The sequence below is a fragment of the Phocoena phocoena genome, chromosome 1 (genome assembly GCF_963924675.1).
Source record: "Phocoena phocoena chromosome 1, mPhoPho1.1, whole genome shotgun sequence".
Classification (NCBI taxonomy): domain Eukaryota; kingdom Metazoa; phylum Chordata; class Mammalia; order Artiodactyla; family Phocoenidae; genus Phocoena; species Phocoena phocoena.
In genome coordinates this window covers 132,723,932-132,748,908 of record NC_089219.1, presented here as the reverse complement: position 1 = coordinate 132,748,908, position 24,977 = coordinate 132,723,932, and positions in this window count along the sequence as shown.

The window sequence follows — 24,977 nt, the reverse complement described above, 5'->3', positions numbered from 1 at the left end:
TAGACCATCAGCGCCTTGAGGGCAGGGACCATCCCTCCATGTTTGAATTCTCCGGCCTTTCCATAGTGCCTGGCACTTACCCAGCATATAGTAAATGTCCGATCAAAGAACAAAGTTATCTTGACTCCTCAACATTCACAGCCTTTGACAAGGTTACGAAAGAGATTCTCATTCTTCTCCTTCAGGCAGCAAAGCCAGTTAGGGGCCCAGCCCTCTTTGCGAGCCTCAGGCAGAGCCAGTACTTGTGATCATGTTGTAAATCAATTTTCAGGATGGGTAGACCAGCATATGGTCACCAGACATTTTGCAGTAAGTAGGATAGTCTGTAGTTTGGACTAACATGTATGGTTATCAGAAAAAAATCCCTATTTAGAGGATGTTGAGAATCTTGGGGTCCAGGTAGGCTACAGGGCTCCTACCACAGCCATACAGTGACTATAAAGAGGGACAGTCAAGTGGCCTGGGTCCTTTAAACCTTCCCACCCTCCATCATAGTGCACAGCCGTCGCTAAGGAGTACTGAACCACGACGGAGCGGCTGATTCCTGATGCCTATACCGGCTACTTTGAGCTCTGGTCACTTCAGACAAACATAAACCCAGAGCAATCTATATGGATTGATGGAGTCTTTCTGCATCCTTGAGTGGAGAAGATGAACACATGTGAAGTATTTGGAAGAAAATATGTAGCAATATATAACCAGAGACCAAAATATGCCAAACAGACTATAAGTCTCCTGGTTTATGATTCTACATCTGAAATACACAAATACAATCTGGGATGGTTTTACAGGCTAGTAGAGAAGATAACCACTTTTGTAATGGAGTTTCAGCACAATGGGTAGACCCTTCCCACTCCCCCCAGCCCTATCTCCAAATACCTCCTTTATCAGGCTATCTGTTAACTGAAGGTCATTAAAAGTCTAAATTCCTTTGAGTAGACACTTCTTACTTTTATTAAATGCCCCTGCAAGGGATAATACCTTCACTGAAATAGTTTGTCAAATCCTTTGAGATAGAGAAAATGGACCAGAGGGATCCTGGTACCTCAGCAGAAGAAAAGCGTATCATTAGTAGAAGAAGATAACCAGAGAAAAAAGGATAACTAAAGAAACTTTGCCCAACTGCCACGGGACTTACTCTATTGTAATACAGCCCAAGCCGTACTTGTTCTGATAACGGGGACCCTCTTTTCCTGCAGTCTGGTCTAGCTGACATAGAACAAGGTCAAGAAGAAGGCACTCCTGTCTGAAATTGTTTCACAAATTCAATTAAGCCAATTGGCCAAATAGTTACTGAAGATCTACTATATGCTAAGCACTTTGATAAGATATAGAGATAAATAACTGAATAAAAATCAGTCCCTGCTTTTAAGGAATTCATAGCTTAGTGGGAAGACAAATATGTTAACTAATAAATATCATTTAGTGCCATAGAAGATATGATCAATATAAAGTTCAAATTATAGGGTGGGGGAGGCACCATTGAACCTGAGGCTTGGCCAATTTTTCAAACTTTTCTTTTCTTGGCACCAAAAAAAAAATCATTGAAAGGAGACCCTACCAACACTACAAAGCAAATAAGCCTGGCATGATCCTGGCTTTCTATAGGGAGAGTAGACACAAAGGATGAATTCAGAGAGATTACCCCAAGTCTGCAGTAGCTGCCATGAGCTCGCAAAAGATGTACAACCACCATGGGTTACAGGCATTTACCTGCCAACAATGATGTGTCACCAAGCACGTCATTCCATGACATGCATTTGGCCACGACATGCAGTTTTTGTAATGATATAGAACAGAACAGAATTTTTGTTTTGTAAAAGTTACGTTTCAGTTACATCCATGAGTGTGGAAGTCTGTGATTGTGTGTGTGCACGCATGGATACGCACTAGGTCACCATGTAAAATGTGAGTGGTGATTCATAGTTTGAGAAGCACTGCCTTAGACAACTGCAGCCCAACCTCAATGTAAAGATGAGGGTGCTGAGATCCAGAGAAGTTAAAATACTTGCCCAGGGGACTTCTCTGGTGCTCCAGTGGTTAAGACTTCATCTCCCAATGCAAGGGGTGCAGGTGCAATCCCTGGTCAGCAAGCTAAGATCCCACGTGACTCACAGCAAACAAAAAAAAAAACCCAAAACATGAGAAACAGAGGCAGCATTGTAACAAATTCAATAAAGACTTTTTAAAAAATGGTCTACATCAAAAAAAAAACCTTAAAAAACAAAAATAAACAAAATGTTTGCCCACAGTTTTAAAGTTTGTTAGTGACAGTGTGAAAACTAAAACCCAGTGTCCTGACTAACACCTCAGTGCTTCCCCACATCCTATCACAATGTACACAGGATATTTTTCCTTTTTTTTTAACATCTTTATTGGAGTATAATCGCTTTACAATATTGTGTTAGTTTCTGCTGTATAACAAAGTGAATCAGCTATATGCATACGTATATCCCCATATCCCCTCCCTCTTTCGTCTCCCTCCAACACTCCCTATCCCACCCCACTAGGTGGTCACAAAGCACCAAGCTGTTCTCCCTGTGCTATGCAGCTGTTTCCCACTAGCTATCTATTCTACATTTGATAGTGTATATATGTCAATGCCACTCGCTCACTTCGCCTCAGCTTACCCTTCCCCCTCCCTGGGTCCTCAAGTCCATTCTCTACATTGGTGTCTTTATTCCTATCCTGACCCTAGGTTCATCAGAACCATTCTGGTTTTTTTTTTTTTTAGATTCCATATATATGTGTTAGCATACGGTACTTGTTTTTCTCTTTCTGACTTACTTCACTCTGTATGACAGTCTCTAGGTCCATCCACCTCACTACAAATAACTCAGTTTCATTTCTTTTTATGGCTGAGTAATATTCCATTCTATATATGTGCCACACCTTCTTTATCCATTCATCTGTCAGTGGACACTTAGGTTGCTTCCATGTCCTGGCCATTGTAAACAGAGCTGCAATTAACATTGTGGTACATGACTCTTTTTGAATTATGGTTTCCTCAAGGTGTATGCCCAGTAGTGGGATTGCTGGGTCCTACGGTAGTTCTATTTTTCTGTTTTTTAAGGAACATCCATACTGTTCTCCATAGTGGCTCTATCAATTTACATTCCCACCAACAGTGCGAGAGGGTTCTCTTTTCTCCACACTCTCTCCAGCATTTATTGTTTGTAGAGTTTTTGATGATGGCCATTCTGACTGGTGTGAGGTGATACCTCTTGGTAGTTTTCATCTGCATTTCTATAATGCTTAGTAATGTTGAGCCTCCTTTCATGTGTTTGTTGGCAATCTGTATATCTTCTTTGCAGAAATGTCTAGGTCTTCTGCCCATTTTTGGATTGGATTGCTATTTTTTGATAATTGAGCTGCATGAGCTGCTTGTATATTTGGAGATTAATCTTTGTCAGTTGCTTCATTTGTAAATATTTTCTCGCATTCTGAGGGTTGTCTTTTCATCTTGTTTATGGTTTCCTTTGCTATGCGAAGGCTTTTAAGTTTCATTAGGTCCCATTTGTTAATTTTTGTTTTTATTTTCATTTCTCTAGGAGGTGGGTCAAAAAGGATCTTGCTGTGGTTTATGTCATAGAGTGATCTACCTATGTTTTCCTCTAAGAGTTTGATAGTGTCTGGCCTTACATTTAGGTCTTTAATCCATTATGAGTTTATTTTTCTGCATGGTGTTAGGGAGTGTTCTAATTTCATTCCTTTACATGTAGCTGTCCAGTTTTCCCATCACCACTTATTGAAGAGACTGCCTTTTCTCCACTGTATATTCTGGCCTCCTTTATCAAAGATAAGGTGACCATATGTGTGACGGTTTATCTCTGGGCTTTCTATCCTGTTCCATTGACCTATATTTCTGTTTTTCTGCCAGTACCATACTGTCTTGATTACTGTAGCTTTGTAGTATAGTCTGAAGTCAGGGAGCCTGATTCCTCCAGCTCTGTTTTTCTTTCTCAAGATTGCTTTGGCTCTTCAGTGTCTTCTGTGTTTCCATACAAATTGTGAAATTTTTTGTTCTACTTCTGTGAAAAATGCCAGTGGTAGTTTGATAGGGATTGCACTGAATCTGTAGATTGCTTTGGGTAGTAGAGTCATTTTCACAATGTTGATTCTTCCAATCCAAGAACATGGTATATCTCTCTATCTATTTGTATCATCTTTAATTTCTTTCATCAGTGTCTTATAATTTTCTGCATACAGGTCTTTTGTCTCCTTAGGTAGGTTTATTCCTAGATATTTTATTCTTTTTGTTGCAGTGGTAAGTGGGAGCGTTTTTGGTTTTTTGTTTTTTTGTTTCTTTTCTGCGGTACGCGGGCCCCTCACTGCTGTGGCCCCTCCCGTTGCGAAGCACAGGCTCCAGACGCGCAGGCTCAGCGGCCACGGCTCACGGGAGTGTTTTCTTAATTTCACTTTCAGATTTTTCATCATTAGTGTATAGGAATGCTAGAGATTTCTGTGCATTAATTTTGTATCCTGCTACTTTACCAAATTCATTGATTAGCTCAAGTAGTTTTCTGGAAGCATCTTTAGGATTCTCTATGTATAGTATCATGTTATCTGCAAACACTGACAGCTTTACTTCCTCTTTTTCGATTTATATTCCTTTTCTTCTTTTTCTTCTCTGATTGCTGTGGCTAAAACTTCCAAAACTATTTTGAATAATAGTGGTGAGAGTGGGCAACCGTGTTGTGTTCCTGATCTTAGTGGAAATTGTTTCAGTTTTTCACCATTGAGGACGATGTTGGCTGTGGGTTTGTCATATATGGCCTTTATTATGATGAGGAAAGTTCCCTCTATGCCTACTTTAAGGAGGGTTTTTATCATATATGGGTGTTGAATTTGTCGAAAGGTTTCCCTGCATCTATTGAGATGATAATATGGTTTTTCTCCTTCAACTTGTTGATATGGTTTATCACATTGATTTATTTGCGTATATTGAAGAATCCTTGCATCCCTGGGATAAATCCCACTTGATCACGGTGTATGATCCTTTTAATGTGCTGTTGGATTCTGTTTGCTAGTATTTTGTTGAGGACTTTTGCATCTATATTCATCAGTAATATTGGCCTGTAGTTTTCTTTCTCTGTGACATCTTTCTCTGGTTTTGGTATCAGGGTGATGGTAGCCTCGTAGAATGAATTTGGGAGTGTTCCTCCCTCTGCTATATTTTGGAAGAGTTTGAGAAGGATAGGTATTAGCTCTTCTCTAAATGTCTGACAGAATTCTCCTGTGATGCCATCTGGTCTTGGGCTTTAGTTTGTTGGAAGATTTTTAATCATAGTTTCAATTTCAGTGCTTGTGATTGGTCTGTACATATTTTCTATTTCTTCCTCTTTCAGTCTCGGATGGTTATACCTTTCTCAGAATTTGTCCATGTCTTCCAAGTTGTCCATTTTATTGGCATATAGTTGCTTGTAGTAATCTCTCATGATCCTTTGTATTTCTGCAGTGTCAGTTGTTACTTCTGCTTTTTCATTTCCAATTTTATTGATTTGAGTCTTCTCCCTTTTTTTCTTGATGAGTCTGGCTAATGGTTTATCAATTTTGTTTATCTTCCCAAAGAACCAGCTTTTAGTTTTATTGATCTTTGCTATAGTTGCCTTCATTTATTTCTGATCTGATCTTTATGATTTCTTTCCTTCTGCTAACTTTGGCATTTTTTTGTTCTCCTTTCTCTAATTGCCTTAGGTGTAAGGTTACATTGTTTATTTGAGATGTTTCTTATTTCTAAAGGTAGGATTGTATTGCTATCAACTTACCTCTTAGAACTGCTTTTGCTGCATCCCATAGGTTTTCAGTCCTCGTGTTTTCATTGTCATTTTCTTCTAGGTATTTTTTGATTTCCTCTTTGATTTCTTCAGTGATCTCTTGGTTATTAAGTAGTGTATTGTTTAGCCTCCATGTGTTTGTATTTTTTACATATTTTTTCCTGTAATTGATATCTAGTCTCATAGCATTGTGGTCAGAAAAGATACTTGATACAATTTCAATTTTCTTAAATTTACGAAGGCTTGATTTGTGACCCAAGATATGATCTATCCTGGAGAATGTTCCATAAGACCTTGAGAAGAATGTGTATTCTGTTGTTTTTGGATGGAATGTCCTATAAATATCAATTAAGTCCATCTTGTTTAATGTATCATTTAAAGCTAGTGTTCCTTTGTTTATTTTCATTTTGGATGATCTGTCCATTGGAGATAGTGGGGTGTTAAAGTCACCTACTATGATTGTGTTCATGTCAATTTCCCCTTTTATGGCTGTTAGAATTTGCCTTATGTATTGAGGTGCTCCTATGTTGGGTGCATAAATATTTACAATTATTTTATCTTCTTCTTGGATTGATCCCTTGATTATTATTTAGTGTCCTTCTTTGTCTCTTGTAATAGTCTTTATTTTAAAGTCTATTTTGTCTGATATGAGAACTGCTACTCCAGCTTTCTTTTATTTCCATTTGCATGGAATATCTCTTTCCATCTCCTCACTTTCAGTCTGTATGTGTCCCTAGGTCTGAAGTGGGTCTCTTGTAGACAGCATATATACAGGTCTTGTTTTTGTATCCATTCAGCCAGTCTATTCTTTTGGTTGAAGCATTTAATCCATTTACATTTAAGGTAATTATCGATATGTATGTTCCTATTCCCATTTTCTTAATTGTTTTGGGTTTGTCATTGTAGGTCTTTTCCTTCTCTTGTGTTTCCTGCGTAGAGAAGTTCCTTTAGCATTTGTTGTAAAGCTGATTTGGTGGTGCTGAATTCTCTTAGCTTTTGCTTGTCTGTAAAGGTTTTAATTTCTCCATCAGATCTGAATGAGATACTTGCTGGGTAGAGTAATCTTGGTTGTAGGTTTTTCCCCTTCATCACTTTCAATATGTCCTGCCACTCCCTTCTGGCTTGCAGAGTTTCTGCTGAAAGATCAGCTTATGGGGATTCCCTTGTATGTTATTTATTTTTTTCCCCTTGCTGCTTTTAATATTTTTTCTTTGTATTTAATTTTTGATCATTTGATTAATATTTGTGTGTGTTTCTCCTTGAATTTATCCTGTATGGGACTCTCTGTGCTTCCTGGACTTGATTGACTACTTCCTTTCTCATACTAAGGAAGTTTTCAACTATAATCTCTTCAAATATTTTCTCAGTCCCTTTTTTTTTCTCTTCTTCTTTTGGGACCTCTAAAATTCGAATGGTGGTGCATTTAATGTTGTCCCAGAAGTCTCTGAGACTGTCCTCAATTCTTTTCATTCTTTTTTCTTTATTCTGCTCTGTGGTAGTTATTTCCATTATTTTATCTTCCAGGTCACTTATCCATTCTTCTGCCTCAGTTATTCTGCTATTGATTCCTTCTAGAGAATTTTAAATTTCATTTATTGTGTTGTTCGTCATTGTTTGTTTGCTCTTTAGTTCTTCTGGGTTCTTGTTAAACATTTCTTGTATTTTCTCCATTCTATTTCCCAGATTTTGGATCATCTTTACTATCATTACTCTGAATTCTTTTTCAGGTAGACTGCCTATTTTCTGTTCATTTGTTTTGTTTGGTGGGTTTTTACCTTGCTCCTTCATCTGCTGTGTATTTCTCTGTCTTCTCATTTTGCTTAACTTACTGTGTTTGGGGTCTCCTTTCACAGGCTGCAGGTTCGTAATTCCTGTTGTTTTTGGTGTCTGCCCCCAATGGCTAAGGTTGGTTCAGTGGGTTGTGTACGCTTTCTGGTAGAGGGAACTGGTGCCTGTGGTCTCGTGGATGAGGCTGGATCTTGCCTTTCTGGTGGGCAGGACCACGTCCAGTGGTGTGTTTGGGGATGTCTGTGAACTTATTATGATTTTAGGCAGCCTCTCTGCTAATGGGTGGGGTTGTGGTCCTGTCTTGCTATTTATTTGGCTTGGAGTGTCCAGCACTGCATCTTGCTGGTCGTTGAGTGGAGCTGGGTCTTAGCGTTGAGTGAAAGATCTCTTGGAGAGCTCTCACTGATTGATATTATGTGGGGCCAGGAGTTCTCTTATGGACCACTCTCCTGAACTCGGCTCTCCCACCTCTGAGGTTCAGGCCTGACACTCAGCCAGAGAACCAAGCCCCTGTCAGCCACATGGCTCAGAAGAAAAGGGAGAAGAAAAAAGAAAGAAAATAATAAAATAAAATAAAGTTATTAAAATGATTAAAATTTGAAAGTAAAAAAAAAAGAATAAGAGAGCAACCAAACCAATGAGCAAATCCACCAATGATAACACGTGCTAAAAACTATACTAAAAAAATTTTTTTTTAAATAAAACAGAACCCTAGGACAAATGATAAAAGCAACCTACACAGAGAAAATCACACAAAGAAGCATACACCTACACGCTCACAAAAAGAGAAAAAGGAAAAAAAAATATATATATATATAAAAGGAAGAGAGCAACCAAATCAATAAACAAATCTACCATTAATAAAAGCTCTAAATACTAAGCAAAGATAAACATAATACCAGAAACAAATTAGATGTAGAAAGCAAACCGCAAGTCTACTGTTGCTCCCAAAGTCCACCACCTCAATTTTGCGATGATTCATTTTCTATTCAGGTATTCCACAGATGCAGCGTACATCAAGATGACTGTGGAGATTTAATCCGCTGCTCCTGAGGCTTTCCAGAGAAATTTCCATTTCTCTTTGTTCGCACAGCTCCTGGGGTTCAGCTTTGGATTTGGCCCCGCCTCTGCGAGTAGGTCGCCTCCTGGCATCTGTTCTTTGCCCAGACAGGAGGAGGTTAAAGGAGCAGCTGGTTAGGGGGCGCTGGCTCACTCAGGCTAGGTTGAGGGAGGGGTATGGAATGCGGGGTGAGCCTGCGGCGGCAGAGACTTGCTTGACGTTGCAACAGCCTGAGACGCCGTGTGTTCTCCTGGGGAAGTCGTACCTGGATCACAGGACACTGGCAGTGGCGGGTTACACAGGCTCCCGGGAGGGGAGGTGTGGATAATGACCTGTGCTTGCACACAGGCTTCTTGGTGGCTGCAGCAGCAGCCTTAGCATTTCATGCCAGTGAAGAGGCTTCCTAGTGTGTGGAAACTTTTCCTCCTTCACAGCTCCCTCCCAGAGGTGCAGGTCTCGTCCCTGTTCTTTTGTCCCTGTTTTTTCTTTTTTCTTCTGCTCTACCCTGGTATGTGGGGGATTTCTTGCCTTTTGGGAAGTCTGAGGTCTTCTGCCAGCATTCTAGGTGTTCTGTAGGAGTTGTTCCACATGTAGATGTATTTCTGATGTATTTGTGGGGAGGAAGGTGATCTCCACGCCTTACCCCTCCACCATCTTGGAGGTCTCCCTGTACACAGGATCTTGATAGGGAGAGCAGATGTGGTAGAAGGTGAGGGAAGGACAGGGAGGGAGGATGAGGATGGAAGAGCTGAACCTCTGTACCTCCATTTACCAACTAGACACAAGCTGCACTGGGCTCTGTCACACCCTGTTTGAACAACCATGTTCCATCCTCAAAAGAGTAGAAATAATTGGTAATATTTACCAAGTTACTATGGGCCTTGCACCATGCTAAGTACTTTACATCTCAATCATGTATCACGTATATAGTATTATCATCCCAATTATTCAGGTGACAAAACTGAACATCAGAGAATTAGGTACTGGCCCAAGGCCACACAGCTACTTAGTGCAGAGCCAAGACTGATAACTCAAATCTAATTTCAAAGTCATTCCTTTAAACCCTCTACACCATAACCCTGTTTCCAAATATTTTAACCCTATTTCCCATGTCTTAACTACTCTTTTCCTCTACATTTATTTCCAATTTTATATATTATATAAACAAATATATATTTCTGTGTGTATATTTATATCTATGTATCTATACCCACACATGTATCTCTATATCTTATCCACATATACACATATATAGATATATAGATATAAAATCTCCAACCCTCATTATACTCCACATTTTGATGCATATATTAGAAGATAAAGCTAAAGCATCCCTAAGAAGTAGTAACCTATGACCCAACCCACTCTTCCATTCATTCACTTATTTTAAATAACAAATAAGATGCCTATAAAAGTTTAGTTACTCTGGGAAATGAGGATGACCTGGGCCTATTTTCTATCCACACAGGACACCTGGAGAAAGAACAGTACCACACAGAAAGGAAAGAATAGAATAGTAGCACGAGGGTTTAATATCTCCAAATATACTTTTGCTGCTCACGCTTATAACAGGATTTAAAAGCAGCCCTCTCCATTTTTCCTGTTCACCTGCCTAAAATTCCAGATAGGATTCCCACATCAACCTCATTGTTTGAACTGACTGTAAGAAGAGGCCTCAATAACAGAATTTTGGTTTGGAATCTGGAGTCTGGATATTACCATTCTTGGCCCCGCTACCTTTTTTTTAACCCCCTCCTGTGCCCTTTATTGTCTCTCTGGTACTATGTACACACATAAGTGACCCCTACTTGACTCAGAACCCCTGTGGGAGCAGGAACTACACCAGGTCCCAGCACAGGCCTTGGCACTCACTCACACTCAGTAAGTGCCTGCTAGAGTCACTCCTAGGAACCACCCCAGCCTAACCAGCCTGACAGTCAGTGTGTGGAACTGGTCGTGTTTCTTCCGGGAATACTCACTCCAGCCCTGGCCGCCCACTTGGCTTACCCATTCCTTTATGTCTAGAGTGTTTTTGCCAGAAACTGAGGTCACAGGAACTGGAAAAATACTGAAAATTTAAAATAACAATAAAAGCTTCCAGGGTACTTCGTTTCTCATAACTAAACTGCAGTCATGCTTTAGAAATCTTTCTTTGGAATTTCACCAACTTGCTTCTCAGCTAGATTGTGACTACCTGGCCACGGTAGCCAAGGTGGATATAAACAGCAGCAGACAACGGTAGCTGGTCATCAGCAATTCCAGGAGTGAAGACTCCACATTAGTGCGGTAGTCCCAGGGGCAGATATGGAGACTTGGCACTTGCAGGCTTTCTGAATACTGCTGGCATTGGAGCATGTCTTCAAAGGGATGTAGCTTAGATAATGGCTACAGGGGGAACTTTGGTCAAGATGGCCTTGACCAGAACCCCAGCCTCTGTTAACACTGAGTGTTTTCAGAACTGCTCATGTTGCTGATTCTTAATGATAACCTACATCTATATTTTCCGAGGCGTGTTTTTAAATAGTTGACACCAGATTACCTTGGGGGAAGCAGGGGAGGGTGGCATTTGGCAGATTGCTCCCCCACTAGGATCTGGGTAAGCCCTTTTGGCCATTTCCTCCTGTTCTTTGATCTCACCCCCTTTCACCTTCTGTGGACTTGGTTCCACTTCAAGTATTTCTTCTTTCTTCAATCTACCCTCCCCCTCTATATGGCATATAAGTCCCTTTCTTTCTACCCATAAGCATGATCAAGCTGTCCAGAGCCTCTTTCTTCAAAAACCCTCAATGGCTCTCAAAGGCCTCCTAAACTCTGAGTGCATTTTCCTTATCTGACATGCAAGGCCAACTATAATCTAGTCCCAATGTGTCTTTCCACTCTGATCTCCCACTGCTGCCGTCCCTACCTATAGAAATACCCCAAACGTCCACTGGTTTCAAAACATACTCTGTGCTTTCTCACTCCCAGGCTTTTGCTTGTGATCATCCCTCCATTTGAAAGTCTCCATCTAGGAGAATTACGACACTGCTCAAATGCCACCTTCTTCATGAAGTCTTTCCTGATTCCCTACATTCAGTATGATCTCTCTAAGTTCTAAATCCCAATAGCACTTGATATAAGAACTTCTCTTGGGCTTCCCTGGTGACGCCTGCCGATGCAGGGGATGTGGGTTTGAGCCCCGGCCTGGGAGGATCCCACATGCCGTGGAGCAGCTGGGCCCGTGAGCCATGGCCGCTGAGCCTGCGCCATCCAGCGCCTGTGCTCCGCAGCGGGAGAGGCCACAGCAGTGAGAGGCCCGCGTACCGCAAAAAAAAAAAAAAAAAAAAAAAAAAAAAGAACTTCTCTTGTAGTATATATTGATATTCTACCTTGTACTATAGATACGTCTGTACCTGTCAGAGTATTCCTACTAGACTGTATGTTCCTTGAGGTCAAGGACTATATGTTAATTATATCTCTGTGACATACCAGGCCCCAGCACAGACTCTCACACATATTACCAGAGTACACATGCATTCTCTCATTTTAAAAAAGCATTTCTTGAACACCTACTGTATGCTAGGCATTGCAATTATATCAATGAGCAAATGAGACAAAAATCGCTGCTCTCATGGAACCTGTATTTATGTATTACAGTGGGGAGAGATAGACAATAGACAATATACATATTTAGATGTCAGAATCGTAAGTGCTATGGTTGTTAAAAATTGTTTAAAAATAGTCCAAATAGAATTATAAGAAAATACTTCCCTGAGAAGGTGACATATAGGCAAAGAGCTGAAGGAGGTAGGAGAGTGAAGCATGTGGCTTGTAGACACAAGGTCAAGCACGTGCAAAGGTCTGAAAAATATGTGTCTGGAGAGTCTGAGGAACAGCAAGGAGCTCAGCATGGCTGGAGTGGAGTGAGACAGAAGGAAAGATATGAGATCCGAGAGGTAATGGGGAGACACATCATTTGGGACCTTGTAAGCCCTTACAAGGACTTTGGGCTTTTGTTCTGAGTATGATGGAAACCATTGAAGGGTTTTGAACAGAAGACTGATGTAATATATCTTAATTTTTGACACAGTTACTCTAGCTGCTCTGTTGGACTGAAATTATGGTGGCAGAGAGAGGGCTAAAGCAAGGGATCCAATGAGGAGGTACCGTAATTATCCAGGTGAGAGATAACCTTGATGTGGACCAGGCAGCAGTGGAGGTGGTCTAATTCTGGATACATTCTGTACGTAGGCCCAACAGGATTTGCTGAGAAATTAAATACGGAGTGTGAGAGAAAGAGAAGTGGACTCCAGTGTCTTAGCCTGAGCAACTACAAGGCGGAGTTGCCATTTGCTGAGAGGTAGGTTTGGATTTTGTGCCATTCACTGAGTGAAGACTGGGTTCGGAGGTCTGGAAGCCCTCCCCTCAGCGGTCCTCATGGACCAGCTGCAGCTCACACCCTACAGCTTCTGCCCATGGCGTCTGGCCCATTTCTTTACCACTGCCAGGCTTTGTGTTCTCTGGAGTGGCCACACCAGGCTGAAAGAGCTCTGAATCTCAGTTGCGGGTGGATTTCTGAATCTGCTCTTTCTCTATCCTTCAGAGTCCTCTTTTACCCCTCTCTTAGCCACTTTTTCCAGTGTATCAAACAATACACTAGTATAAAACAATTCTTTGTATTATATTTTTTCTGTTCAAATCACTGGTGTAATTTCTGATTGGGTCCTGACTGATATAGTCAGGGAGAGGAAAAGACCCAGCAAAGGAGCAGTCAGTGGAGAACACAGACGGGTGCAGGTGGGTGCGGCCTGGAATCCAAGGTAAGAAAACATTTCAAGAAGGCAGGAGTAATCCAGTGTGTCACATAGTTCTGATTTCATGTAAGAGAAGGATGGAGAATTGACTTCGGGATTCAGGAATGTGGAGGATATTTGGTAACCCTGAAAACAGCATAGACCAGTGTTACCTGCCCAGCACCCCTCCCCCGCTCCCCAATTCATGGTCTCAGTGCCCTGATTTTTGCTGGGAAGCCATTCATCGTCTTCTCTCATTACATATAGTTTGAGTAGGCTTGACCCCAGAGCTGGGCATGTGATCTAAGCCTGGCCAGAACGCTGCATCTATTCGTTACTATGATTGGTTCAGAGATGAGCACATAACCCAAACTGCTTCAATGAGATTGACACCCAAGACATACCAAGACTAGAGCATCCAGGAAATAGGAATCCTTTTCCCACTGGACATGAAGCTGAGAAGACAGGCTACAAGCTCAAAGATGCTGGTAGTCATCTTGCCACCCAAAGTGTAGAGCCTGACTGAAAAATGAAGCCAACACAGAGAAAGCAGAGCCAAGAAAAACCAAATTCCAATGACATTGGTGTGAGCCTTTGGACCTAGTTAGCCTGAAGCCACCCCTGGCCTTTTTAGTTACATGAGATGATAAACTCCTTTTTTGTTGTTCATGACCATTGGATTTTAGTTTTCTTCACTTACAACCGAAAAAGTCATGAACACAATATTGATGTTTAATTAGTGACTGTAGAATCGAAAACAGTTGATGAGAAAAGTGACTTGCCCAAAGTCTCTGTGGCCAAGATGACTCTATATACACCAGGTCTTCTAACTCTAACAGTTCTTTCCACTATACCAGACTCTGCTAAGGAAAGCAGCAGCATTTGTTACGACTGCCATTAATCAGCATAGTGGACTAATAGATTTCAGTATGACTGAAAGATTCTCCTGGATTGTGTTGACTGGCTGTTCTCTTTTCCCCCCATGGCATGGGAATGTGTTATAGTGAAGAGAAGAGAATGTCAGAGCATCAAAGTTGTGAGGCAATGTGACCAAGGGAACTAGTAAAAACTCTTTATTTTGAAACTAATTGGAAATATGTAGAGATTTATCCTTTTAAGAATATCCATTCTTGCCCAGGGTCAGAGCAATATAAATCATAGCCTCAATTTTTCCTTTAAACCCAAATGTTATAATTAAAGCTGATTTGCCCCCTTTATTAACTCAGTTGCAGACAATAAACTAATCTGACAACTGGTCCCCCTCAGCAATGGGTAGCTAGGGAAATCGGCTTCCTCAGTGAGTCACAAATGTGTGTTAAACCACTGTTTGTCTTCTGGACACCTTTCCCTGGCCACATTAGGAGATGTCCCTGGTTAGACACAAATTTAGATCCCTGTGAGGTGGATGGACAACTCTGTCTCAAAGCTGCCGCATGGCATCACCCCAGCGCTGTGTCTGAGCCCCAGGCACAGGAGGAGGGTATGATGGCCCCGGTGCTGAAAAGGTGCTTTGTCTGTGTCTGTGTCTGTGTGTTTTAAAAATCTCAGAGCTTAAATCAACCAATGAAATATTCATGGGGATCTAAAGTAGTGGGCAAGCTAACGGCCTTCTTATGGGAATATCAATATTCTTGGAGCCAGTCTTAATCCAATATTCAGAAAGCTTCTCTTCCCCCTTCGTCACTTTGGATTCAGACTTATTTTCAGAAACCCTCCACCCTTTCACAATCCTGCTGCATTAACAGGATGGGTGGTGACGGGGTGGGGGAGGGGACCAAGGGCAGAGCAAGATGACGAGAAGAAGGCCCTGTGAGGTGTGGAGGGGGCTGGGGATGAGGGAGGGCTGCTCTCCCACACGCAGCCATAGGTACGTCCAGGAGAGATGGTCAGTGTGGACACCCTGGGAAGCTGGAGAACGTGTGCACAGTCGGGTGACTGGCTTCAGTGTTTTCGTCTGGTCTATGGTTCCAGGTGTGCACGTAGGATTTTCCTTCCTGGCAAGAGCCAGAGGGAGAGGTGGAGAGAGGGAGAGAAGGAGGTCCTAACCAGTGTCATGGAAGGCAATTACTGCTGGAGAAAGAAAATATTTTCCTTCATCCATTCTCTGTCACATGTGGGTGCCCCTCATGAGGGTAGAAAGAGGTACAGCATGAGCGTCTACAAAGACAGAGTTTGCCCAGCAGACAGCTCGTGTGCTACACAGTAACCCCTGCCTGTCCCCGTCCCCACCTGGTCCTTCAAGCCTGCCCACCTCCACTCCCCACCAACCACATGCCTGCCCTTAAGGTAGGGTGGAATTCTACATTCTCCTTTTCCCTTCTCAGCCTCTCAGTTCAGACTGCCAAAAAAGGGGCCAGTTCGGATGGTGGTTTCCTGGTGTGGGTACCTGTCCCTCAGGACTGGATTAAGCTCTGCCAACTCATTTCAGGTCTGCCCGCCCAGAAACCATGGAGCTGCCTTCTCCCCAGGGCTGGTCTGTGTACCTGAGAGTTACCCAGCACTGCCCTCTCGGGTGCCCCAGGAGCTGCGGGGGAGCAGAGAGACTTCTTGGAGACTGGTGCTCAGAGCAGTACTGCCAAGCCAAGCTGGGAACTGAGGAAGCCCAGTTACAGGCATGGTCGAGGGAGGGAGGTGTGGACAGCAGGACTGGGCGGGGAGAAGGCTTCTCTCCACACACACACCCTCTTCCCCTAGCTGGCTTCTCTCCAACAAGAGTTAGCGAGCAGCAGTGTTCAGTGCGAGGCCTCAAAGGTTGTCAGTCAGCTGGAAACCCTACCCTGTGGCTAGGAGGAGATGCAGAGGGGCCCCTGGCCATGGGCACTTCCCTGTGTATTTCTCTTCCAAAGGCTAAATCTTCAAATCCAGGCTTTAGAAAAAAAAAATTTTTTTTAACTTTCTGTGCTTTAAGGCTGATGTGCTATAAATTTGGGGAATTAAGCGATGAAGTCAATTTTACAAATCAACTCACTGTATTTCATCTCGCATGCTGAGGCTTCTTGATGCAGAGCTTGGAAAAGGGAAACTCCTAGAGTCAAAGCAAGGTATTCGGATTTTCTCTAGAGAAGCTTGAACCCTACTAGGTACTAAATAACAGGTTGACCAACAGTAAAGAGAAAAGTGCAAGGAATGAAGAGGCCGTACGTAAGAGGCACTCCCATGTTGATGATGTTTCTCTGAGTCAGCCCACTCTACAATTACTCAGCAAACACCTACAAGAACCCCCAAGGGTCCTCATAGCCCACTAACCTTGAACCACATCACCTCCTGTCTAACACTTCTCCTTCTCCGGACACATCTAAGTCAAGGGGTGTTATTTCTTCGGGACACTTGCTTGCTAGTGTGGTGTGCTCAGAGTCTGTTGTACGATTATCTTGCAATTGCAAAGGCCAAAGAATCACCGCTTCCTATTTTTTATGACTCTGATGAGTATTTCAGAGATGCTATTCCCCACCATCCACCCACCACAACCTTCACAAGAAAAAGTGAAAAGCATGGATCCACATGCCACTGCTTTATGCTCTCACAGAATCTGGCTCTGTGCTTTAGTTTACCTGCTGTGTGACCTTGGGAAAATTACTTTACTTCTCTGTGCCTTAGTTTCCTCATCTTCAAAATGGAGATAATAATAGTACCTATCCTGTGGGTTGCTATGATAAATAAATGAGATAATATATGTAAAGATTTCTAGAACACATACTAAACGCTGTAGATGTGTTAGCTAACATGATTACTATAATAATTATTATTGGTGCCCCCAAAATGTTTGTTGAGAAGAATTCTGCTCAAGTTCCCATGGAGGAAACGTCCTCATTCATTAATTAATGTGGAGATACTGAAGCAGCCAGTCTGCCCTCAAGGCTTTGTATAACTTAGATCTCACCTCAATACAGCTTGATTCAGCTCCACCAAAGGGAGAGCAGAGTTTAACTCCTATGATATAAATAGGTGACTGTAATATAAATAGGTCTTAGTTGAGGACCTGGCTGGAGAGGCTTCACCAGGAACTTAGCAAGACTGCACCATATCTTTGAGCCCAGGATTGACAGACTGAGCATGGAGAAACCTGACCAGTCTTGCTGGCCATTCTTTGTTCTGTCTAACCAGTAGCCCGAGAATACTGTGGCACAATACTGACAGCTTAGATAAAATCCCTGTCTGCACATTCTCAAGCTGACGTCCACACATTCTAACTGAGGTAAAAACAAATCCACTGTCTGAACCTAAATCTGGCATTTGACATAATCCAAGTACTTACTGTCAGGCTATGATTGTTGCTGTGTAATGCACCCTCCCTAACACTTTATGCTTCTTCATTTGATCCTCATAATATCCCTATTGGTAGGTAAATTTTACTTTTCTCCCCATTTTACTGCAACTCAGAGAGGTTAAGTAACTTACCCAAGGGCACACAGCTACTAAGTTGCAGAGCTGGGAACCAAATCAGGGTATATCTGACTCCTGAGTCTGTGATCTTAAACAGTAGCCTTTATTGTTAGTTACATTCAAACTGTTTTTAAAAGGAATCTGCCATATAAGAATATGGAATGCCTTTTGAAATCAATATAGATTCTTAACAACGATTCCTCAGTCTCCTGTTGTTGAAAATTAAGTGCTTTGATGGCTCGTGCCCCACAGGCTGGCATATGCTTTTTCCTTTACAGTCTTTTCAATAACAGATCCCACTCAGAATATTCAGCCATAGATCCTAGCCAAGGTTAGCATGCCAGCAGTTTCCAGATATGTTGCATCAGGCATTACCTATAAGCTATAACTACTACATATTGAATCCACACAATTGACCCATGTCTTTAAGAGCAAATAACTAGGCTGACAATCTGTTATTAGCTTGAATTCTCTGTTGTTCATTCTCTCCACACCCATATTTAAGATATAGGTCAGTCTGAGAATCCTTATAGCAGTGTTTTTCAAAAATGGCTTGAGCCCCCTTAGTGGACCATAAAAATAATTCTGTAGATCTAAGCAGTCTACTTTTTAAAATTAAACAGAATAGTATAGATTAGAGAATGGAGTGTATCACATGTAGTAAGAGTTCACAATGCTGCGTGAGACTTTTTTTTAGGTATGTATGTTTGTAATGAATCACAATATGAAATCCATTTCTTATTGTGAAAGCCATGGTTTTAAAATTTTAGACTCACATTCCCCAACACTTTGCCTGTCAAAGGGAATACTGGCATGAACCGAAGTCACAAGAAGGGAGTAAAACTGGGCCAAGATCCTGAGAAGAAGGATAGGGCAGGAAGGGGAGATTTTGATGGGAGGAATAAAGGAATCAAAAAACTGTCTTTCTCAACAAAACTGATCTCTCTTCTTGAGAACAGTTAGATGGGATTGAGAGGGCATCTCCTTGGAGCTTCTCTTGAAAAGCTGAACAGGAAGAGGATAGTGTCGGGGCAGAGTTGGGGGGTAGGATAAATTGAGATTGCCTAAGGATGACTTTGGCCCACTTAAAGTTCTTATCAAATTTTGATAGTAGGATTTTGAGGCTCCCAGTGCCTCACTAACATGGTAACAGAGCTGAAAGCACCTGACTCTAACTTTCCCCAGGCAAATACCCATGAGCCAAAGGAGGGGCAATAGACCACTTGGTTCCAAACTGGTTTCACATCAGTCTTTTCTAAAAATACACATTCCAGGGCTTCCGCCTTATACATACAGAATTATAACCTCTGAGGAAGAATCCAGGAATATGTAATTGTTAAAATCTTCCCAGATGATGCTGGTACAGTCAGCCCAGCCATGGTTCCCAAACTGACAATTGGGCCAACAGATCAACTGAAATAAAAAGTGCCCTTGAAGTGAGAGTTAAGGGCCTTGCTGGCTTTGCAGTATACCCATGAGAACAAATCTTGAGCAACCAGAGTGGAAGGAGGGAGTTCTTGAGTCTAAGCCTAAGAGTGGGACAGGTAAATATTCACATGGGAGGATGCATGCCTAGGGCCATGCATGTAGGAGCACTAGCTCTCTGGCTCTGGGTGCCTAAGATAGCAGTCTGCTTATGGCTCTGCTTCCATGTGGTCTGAAGGTACCCAAGGTACCAGGCATCTGTTTTGAACCACCCCAGGGGCCCTGAATCTCACACACGAGTTTTGGCAAACTTTAAGGATGCTTTGGTTTCCAGGAGTTCTTTGCCAGGCACCATATTTTGTCCAACAAGAGTTACTGGAAGAAGTCAGCACAAGGACTTGGACAAGGATTAAGGCTTTAGGGCAGGGGAACACTTCCTTATCTTTCCCGTAAACAAGATCTCTAAAGGTCCTTGTTACCAAAGGCAAGAGTAGAGTGAACTCCTTCCAAAGGCTAGTGTTCAGATAATTCTGAAGGGCCCGAATCTCAGGTGTGGATGACGAATAGCATTTCCTACTGGGAGTCTATTCTCCCCAAGGTAGAGAAGTATTTCTTTTTCCCAGGCATTAAGTTCTATATGCCTGGAGAAAATCTGCAAATGGAAAGGACAGGAGGACTATTCCGTCCTGAAGAGTAACACAGATGCTCATTCTGGCTAGCATGGGCACAGAAGCCACATGGTGCCGGTAAATTTTCCCCACACTGGCATCCAGAATGCACAGGACTATTCCATTAAAAACAGTCACTGAAATTCATGTGAACCACCAAATTTCTGATTTCCAGTTCTTGTCTTCCATATCTAACTGGCTGCTCTGGTTTCTGACTTGTTTGTGCCAGTGGAATGAGAATCTCTGATACTTCCCTGCCGTAGCTATAAGAGACTACTCATTCACACCCTGATACCCATCCCAAATGCCACTTTGGGATCTCCTCAGACAAAGCCAATGGCCTCCATACTCTCTTGCTACTGACCTGGCCCACTCAAGACTCCATCTTTTTCACATCCCATCACAATAAAGCATGTCACCTGGAGGCCAGATTGCTGGTTTTAGGAAACAATGACAGTCATCATCTGTTTTCCTTATTATGGTGGGGACTTGGGCTTCAGCTCTTAGATTCTCAGAACCATCAGTATGGCAGAGAACAAATGATATTCAGTCAACAAATAAGCATTGGGAATCCCCTGTGTGCTGGCACCATTCTAGGTGTTGGGACGCAGGGAATAAGACGGGCAAGTTCCTTGCTCTCAAGGAACATACGTTATAGACATGAGACACAAGTGTTTGCTGACAGTTTTTGAACCACATTTTACATCCTGAAGGGACTCAGATGTTGGCAAGACTGAGATGAGGCCTTCCTGAGAATGTGTTTTCAATATTTTCCCTTCTCTTTTAAAAGGATACTGGCCTGGTCATCAGAAAAGATATTAGGGTAGATGAGAAATGATTAAAACTGTATGAAACAGTCTTTGCTCTGAAACTTAGTAAAGCCTTTTAAAGTCACAGCACCAAGTAAGTACAGTAACTCAGAAAATCCAATACCTTACTAATATTGGAAAATTGCACCCTCTGCAAGCCCAGCAATTACTCTTGGTTTCTGTTTCCCATTTCCATAATAGGTACCAGTTAGATGTCTCAAGATAGATAATTCAGCTACTTCTCTTTTAACATTCTACCATCCCAATTTTTCAGACTTTCAAAATTAAGTGGACAAATGGCCATGACTCTTTCCTTCCTCCTAAAAACACTTCCCACTCCCATCCTCCAAAAAACAAAGTAAAAGAACACACCAAAATTGCTAATCTCTATTAAAAGGAATATAAGATGTTGAGTTATTTTCTTGGCCCAGCCAAGACATTGCCAGATGACCTTTTTCAATCATTTAACTTGTCTGGTGAGATTTTTAGAAAGTAAATTTGTCTGGCAATTTTTTTCCCAGTTCCCATCCTGGAAAGTCCATAATGACAGGAACTTCTCTAGCCAGGGCTATTCCTGGGTATCAGGAGGACAAAGTGACAGTACACAGGGTTCTTGCTGCTTACTAAAAGAGGCAACCATCTCTCCCCAGTGTATACTTTCCTTCTGTAAGGATGCACTGAGGCCAGTAACAACTGATGCTGGGCCAAGAGTGGAGAATCCGGGCTTTTCATTTTCAGTAACACTCCATTAAAAAATCTTCACCTGTACTAGGTGTTTCGTTATTTGTGAGCCAAGTCATACATACACACACACACACACACACACACACACACGCACACGCACACGCACACACACACACACACACACAATCATTCAGTCAACAAATATTTATTTATCACCTACTCTTTGCCAGCCCAGAGTTAATGACAGTGTGGCTTTCTCAGCACAAGAAGCCTATTGCACATGCTTTAAATGAGCCACATACCCCAGGAACAGTTTTATAGCATAGAATTTATGTACTTTATTTACCACGTAAATTCATTCTATTTTCATTTTCAACATAGAAAATATGGAAATACAGAAAAGTAGAATAAGAAGAAATTTCTCTTAAGACCACCAACCAAAGATGACTACTGCATTTACATTTGGTTTATTTTCTTTCCATTTTTTTCTGTATTGAGCTTCTATTGCAGTTGTTTAACATAGATGTGTTTGTACTGCACATACAATTTTCTATCTTGCTTGTTTCACCCTCTTATTGATACAACTTATGATTTTTTCCAAGTGCAAAATCTTGAGGCTTGGAAAAGGATTCTAAGAAGATGGTGGAGTAGGAAGCATCAGGAACCCGTCTCCTGACCTAGACAATAATTGCACTGACAGAACCTGTCTGATATAACCATTTTGGAACTTTGGAGTCTACTGAGGATTGCAACTTCCAGGGGAAGGTTTGGATGGTAAATTGTGGTTAATTTTGGTCAATTTCAGCTTTTCAAACAGTCGCAACTATCCGTCCTGCACCCTTAGCCCCGTGTCAGGCAACTGTGCATGTGTTTCTCTGCACACAGTTTGCACAAGTCAGGGTGGGCAATAAGAACCCCCTCCTTGAAATATCATGGATCTGTGCTCTGGTCTCTGATAGCTGCTTATAATCATTGAGATGTAGACAAAGAAATGGGCAACCATTTTTGTACTTCCCCTCTTTGTGACTAGTCCCTCCCCACTGGCTGAAGTGACTTCCAGCAGATTTAAAGGGCTAGTGCTCTTTTATTTCTTCTCGTCATTTTTTTCTTTTTCCCCTTTTGGTTGCCAGACATTAAAGACTAGGTTATTCAAAAGCAACTGCATATATAGAAAAATTAGAAAATGACCATGCACACCCAGGGAAAGGTGCAGGCTCAAAAAAAACCTGAGAAGACCCTAAGTTTACACCTCAGGATTATCCTTGGCACAAAGAAAGTGTACAACAATTTAAAAATCAAAAACAATAAACAAAAACTACAGCAAAAAAGGCAAACTCTAGGGAATGAGAATCTGATCTCCAGAGTAACCACATTATTAGATTTAAATGTTTAGTTTTCAACACACAAAAAAATCACAAGGCATACAAAAAATGGGAAAGTATGGCCCATTCAAAGGGAAATTTAATAAATCAACAGAAACAGTCCCTGAAAAAGACCTGATCTACTAACAAAGACTTTAAAACAACTGTATTAAAGAAAAATCAGAGACCTAAAGGAATATGTGGAGGAAGTCAAGAAATGGTGTATCAACAAAATAGAAATATCAATAAAGAGATAGAAAACATAAAAAAGAAACCAAAAAGTAATTCTGGACCCTAAAAAGTATAGTAACTGAAATTAAAAATTCACTAAAGGGATTCAAAAACATATTTGAGCATGTGGAAGAAAGAATCAATGGACATAAAGACTGGACAATGGAAATGATTAAGTCTGAGGAACAGAAAGAAAAAAGATTTTAAAAAATTAACAGAGCCTAAGAAGCTTGTGGGACACCACCAAATAAACAACATATGCATTGTGAGAAGCCCAGAAGGTGAAGAGAGACAGCAGCGGTCAGAGAGGATATTTGAAGAAATAATGGCTGAAAACTTCCTAAATTTGATGAGAGACATTAATATAACCATCAAAGAAACTCAACAAACTCCAAGGAAGGTGAATTCTAAGAGACTCACACAGAGACACTTTAGAATAAAACTTTTAAAAGACAAAGACAAAGAAAGACTCTTGAAATCAGCAAGAGAGAAGTGACACTTCCTATGCAAGACAGCCTCAATAAGATTATCAACAGATTTCTCTCAGAAACTTTGAAGGCCAGAGAGCTCCAAAACAGAAAAAAAAAAAACCTGTCAATTAAAAATCCTATATCCAGGGCTTCCCTGGTGGCACAGTGGTTGAGAGTCCGCCTGCCGATGCAGGGGACATGGGTTCGTGCCCCGGCCCGGGAAGATCCCACATGCTGCGGAGCGTCTAGGCCTGTGAGCCATGGCCGCTGAGCCTGCGCGTCTGGAGCCTGTGCTTCGCAACGGGAGAGGCCACAACAGTGAGAGGCCCGCATACCGCAAAAAAAAAAAAAAAAAAAAAAATAATCCTATATCCAGAAAACTGTCGTTTAAAAGTAAAGGAGAAACTAAGACATCCCCAGATAAACAAAGCTGAGGGACGTTGTGACTACTAGACTTGCCCTGAAAGAAATGCTCAAGGGAAAATTGCAAGGTGAAATGAAAGGACACTAGACAAAGCCATATAAAGAAATAAATATCTTAATAAAGGTAAACAGATGGACAATTATAAAAGTTAATATTATTGTAACAATCATTTATAACCCCACTTTTTTTTCTAAATATGACTTACAAGAGTATTACATTTCTAAAAAAAACAATAATTAGTCCAAAAGCTAGTATAATTGTAAATATTAGTTTGTAACTACACACTTTGTTTTTTACATAATTTAAGAAACTAATACACTTAAAATAATTATTGGTTTATATTTTGGGGCAATGTATAACAATGTGATTTTGTGATATCAACAACTGAAAGGGATGGAGACAGAGATGTTAAAGAAGTAGAGATTTTGTATGTTATTGAAATTAAGCCAGTATAAATTCAAATTATATTGTTATAATTTTAGGATGTTAAATGTTATTCCCAGGATAATCACAAAGAAAATACCTATAGAATATACACAAAAGTAAATGAGGAAAACACTTAAATATCTCACTATATACTGTGGATCCATATAAGAACGTAAAAATCTATCTAGGGATATTTTTTTAAGCCATTTGTTCTTCATTGGGATTATACTTCTAACATAATAGTACTGAACAAATAATAATGATTATACCTTTACTAAGGTTATTAATTATATTGTGTCAGAGGCTATCACATTACCTATATAATTTCATTAAATCATCAAAGCTATTTTTTATGCACTTTTAAAAAGCCTTTGGTCATACTGCGTGGTATGTGGGATCTTAGTTCCCCAACCAGGGATCAAATCCACACCCCCTGCATTGGAAGTGTGGAGTCTTAACCACTGGACCACCAGAGAAGCCCCCATCAAAACTGTTTTTTGAAATTAGTGGTATTTCATCCTCACTTCACAGATTTTTTTAACAACTGTAGCTTAGAAAGTTTAAATGGTAATTACATACATTTAGCAAAGAATGAAACAAGAATTGGAACCCAAACTATCTTTTTGAGGTGTAGTTGATTTACAATATTGTGTTGGTTTCAGGTGTACAGCCCAGTGTAGTTGATTTACAATATTGTGT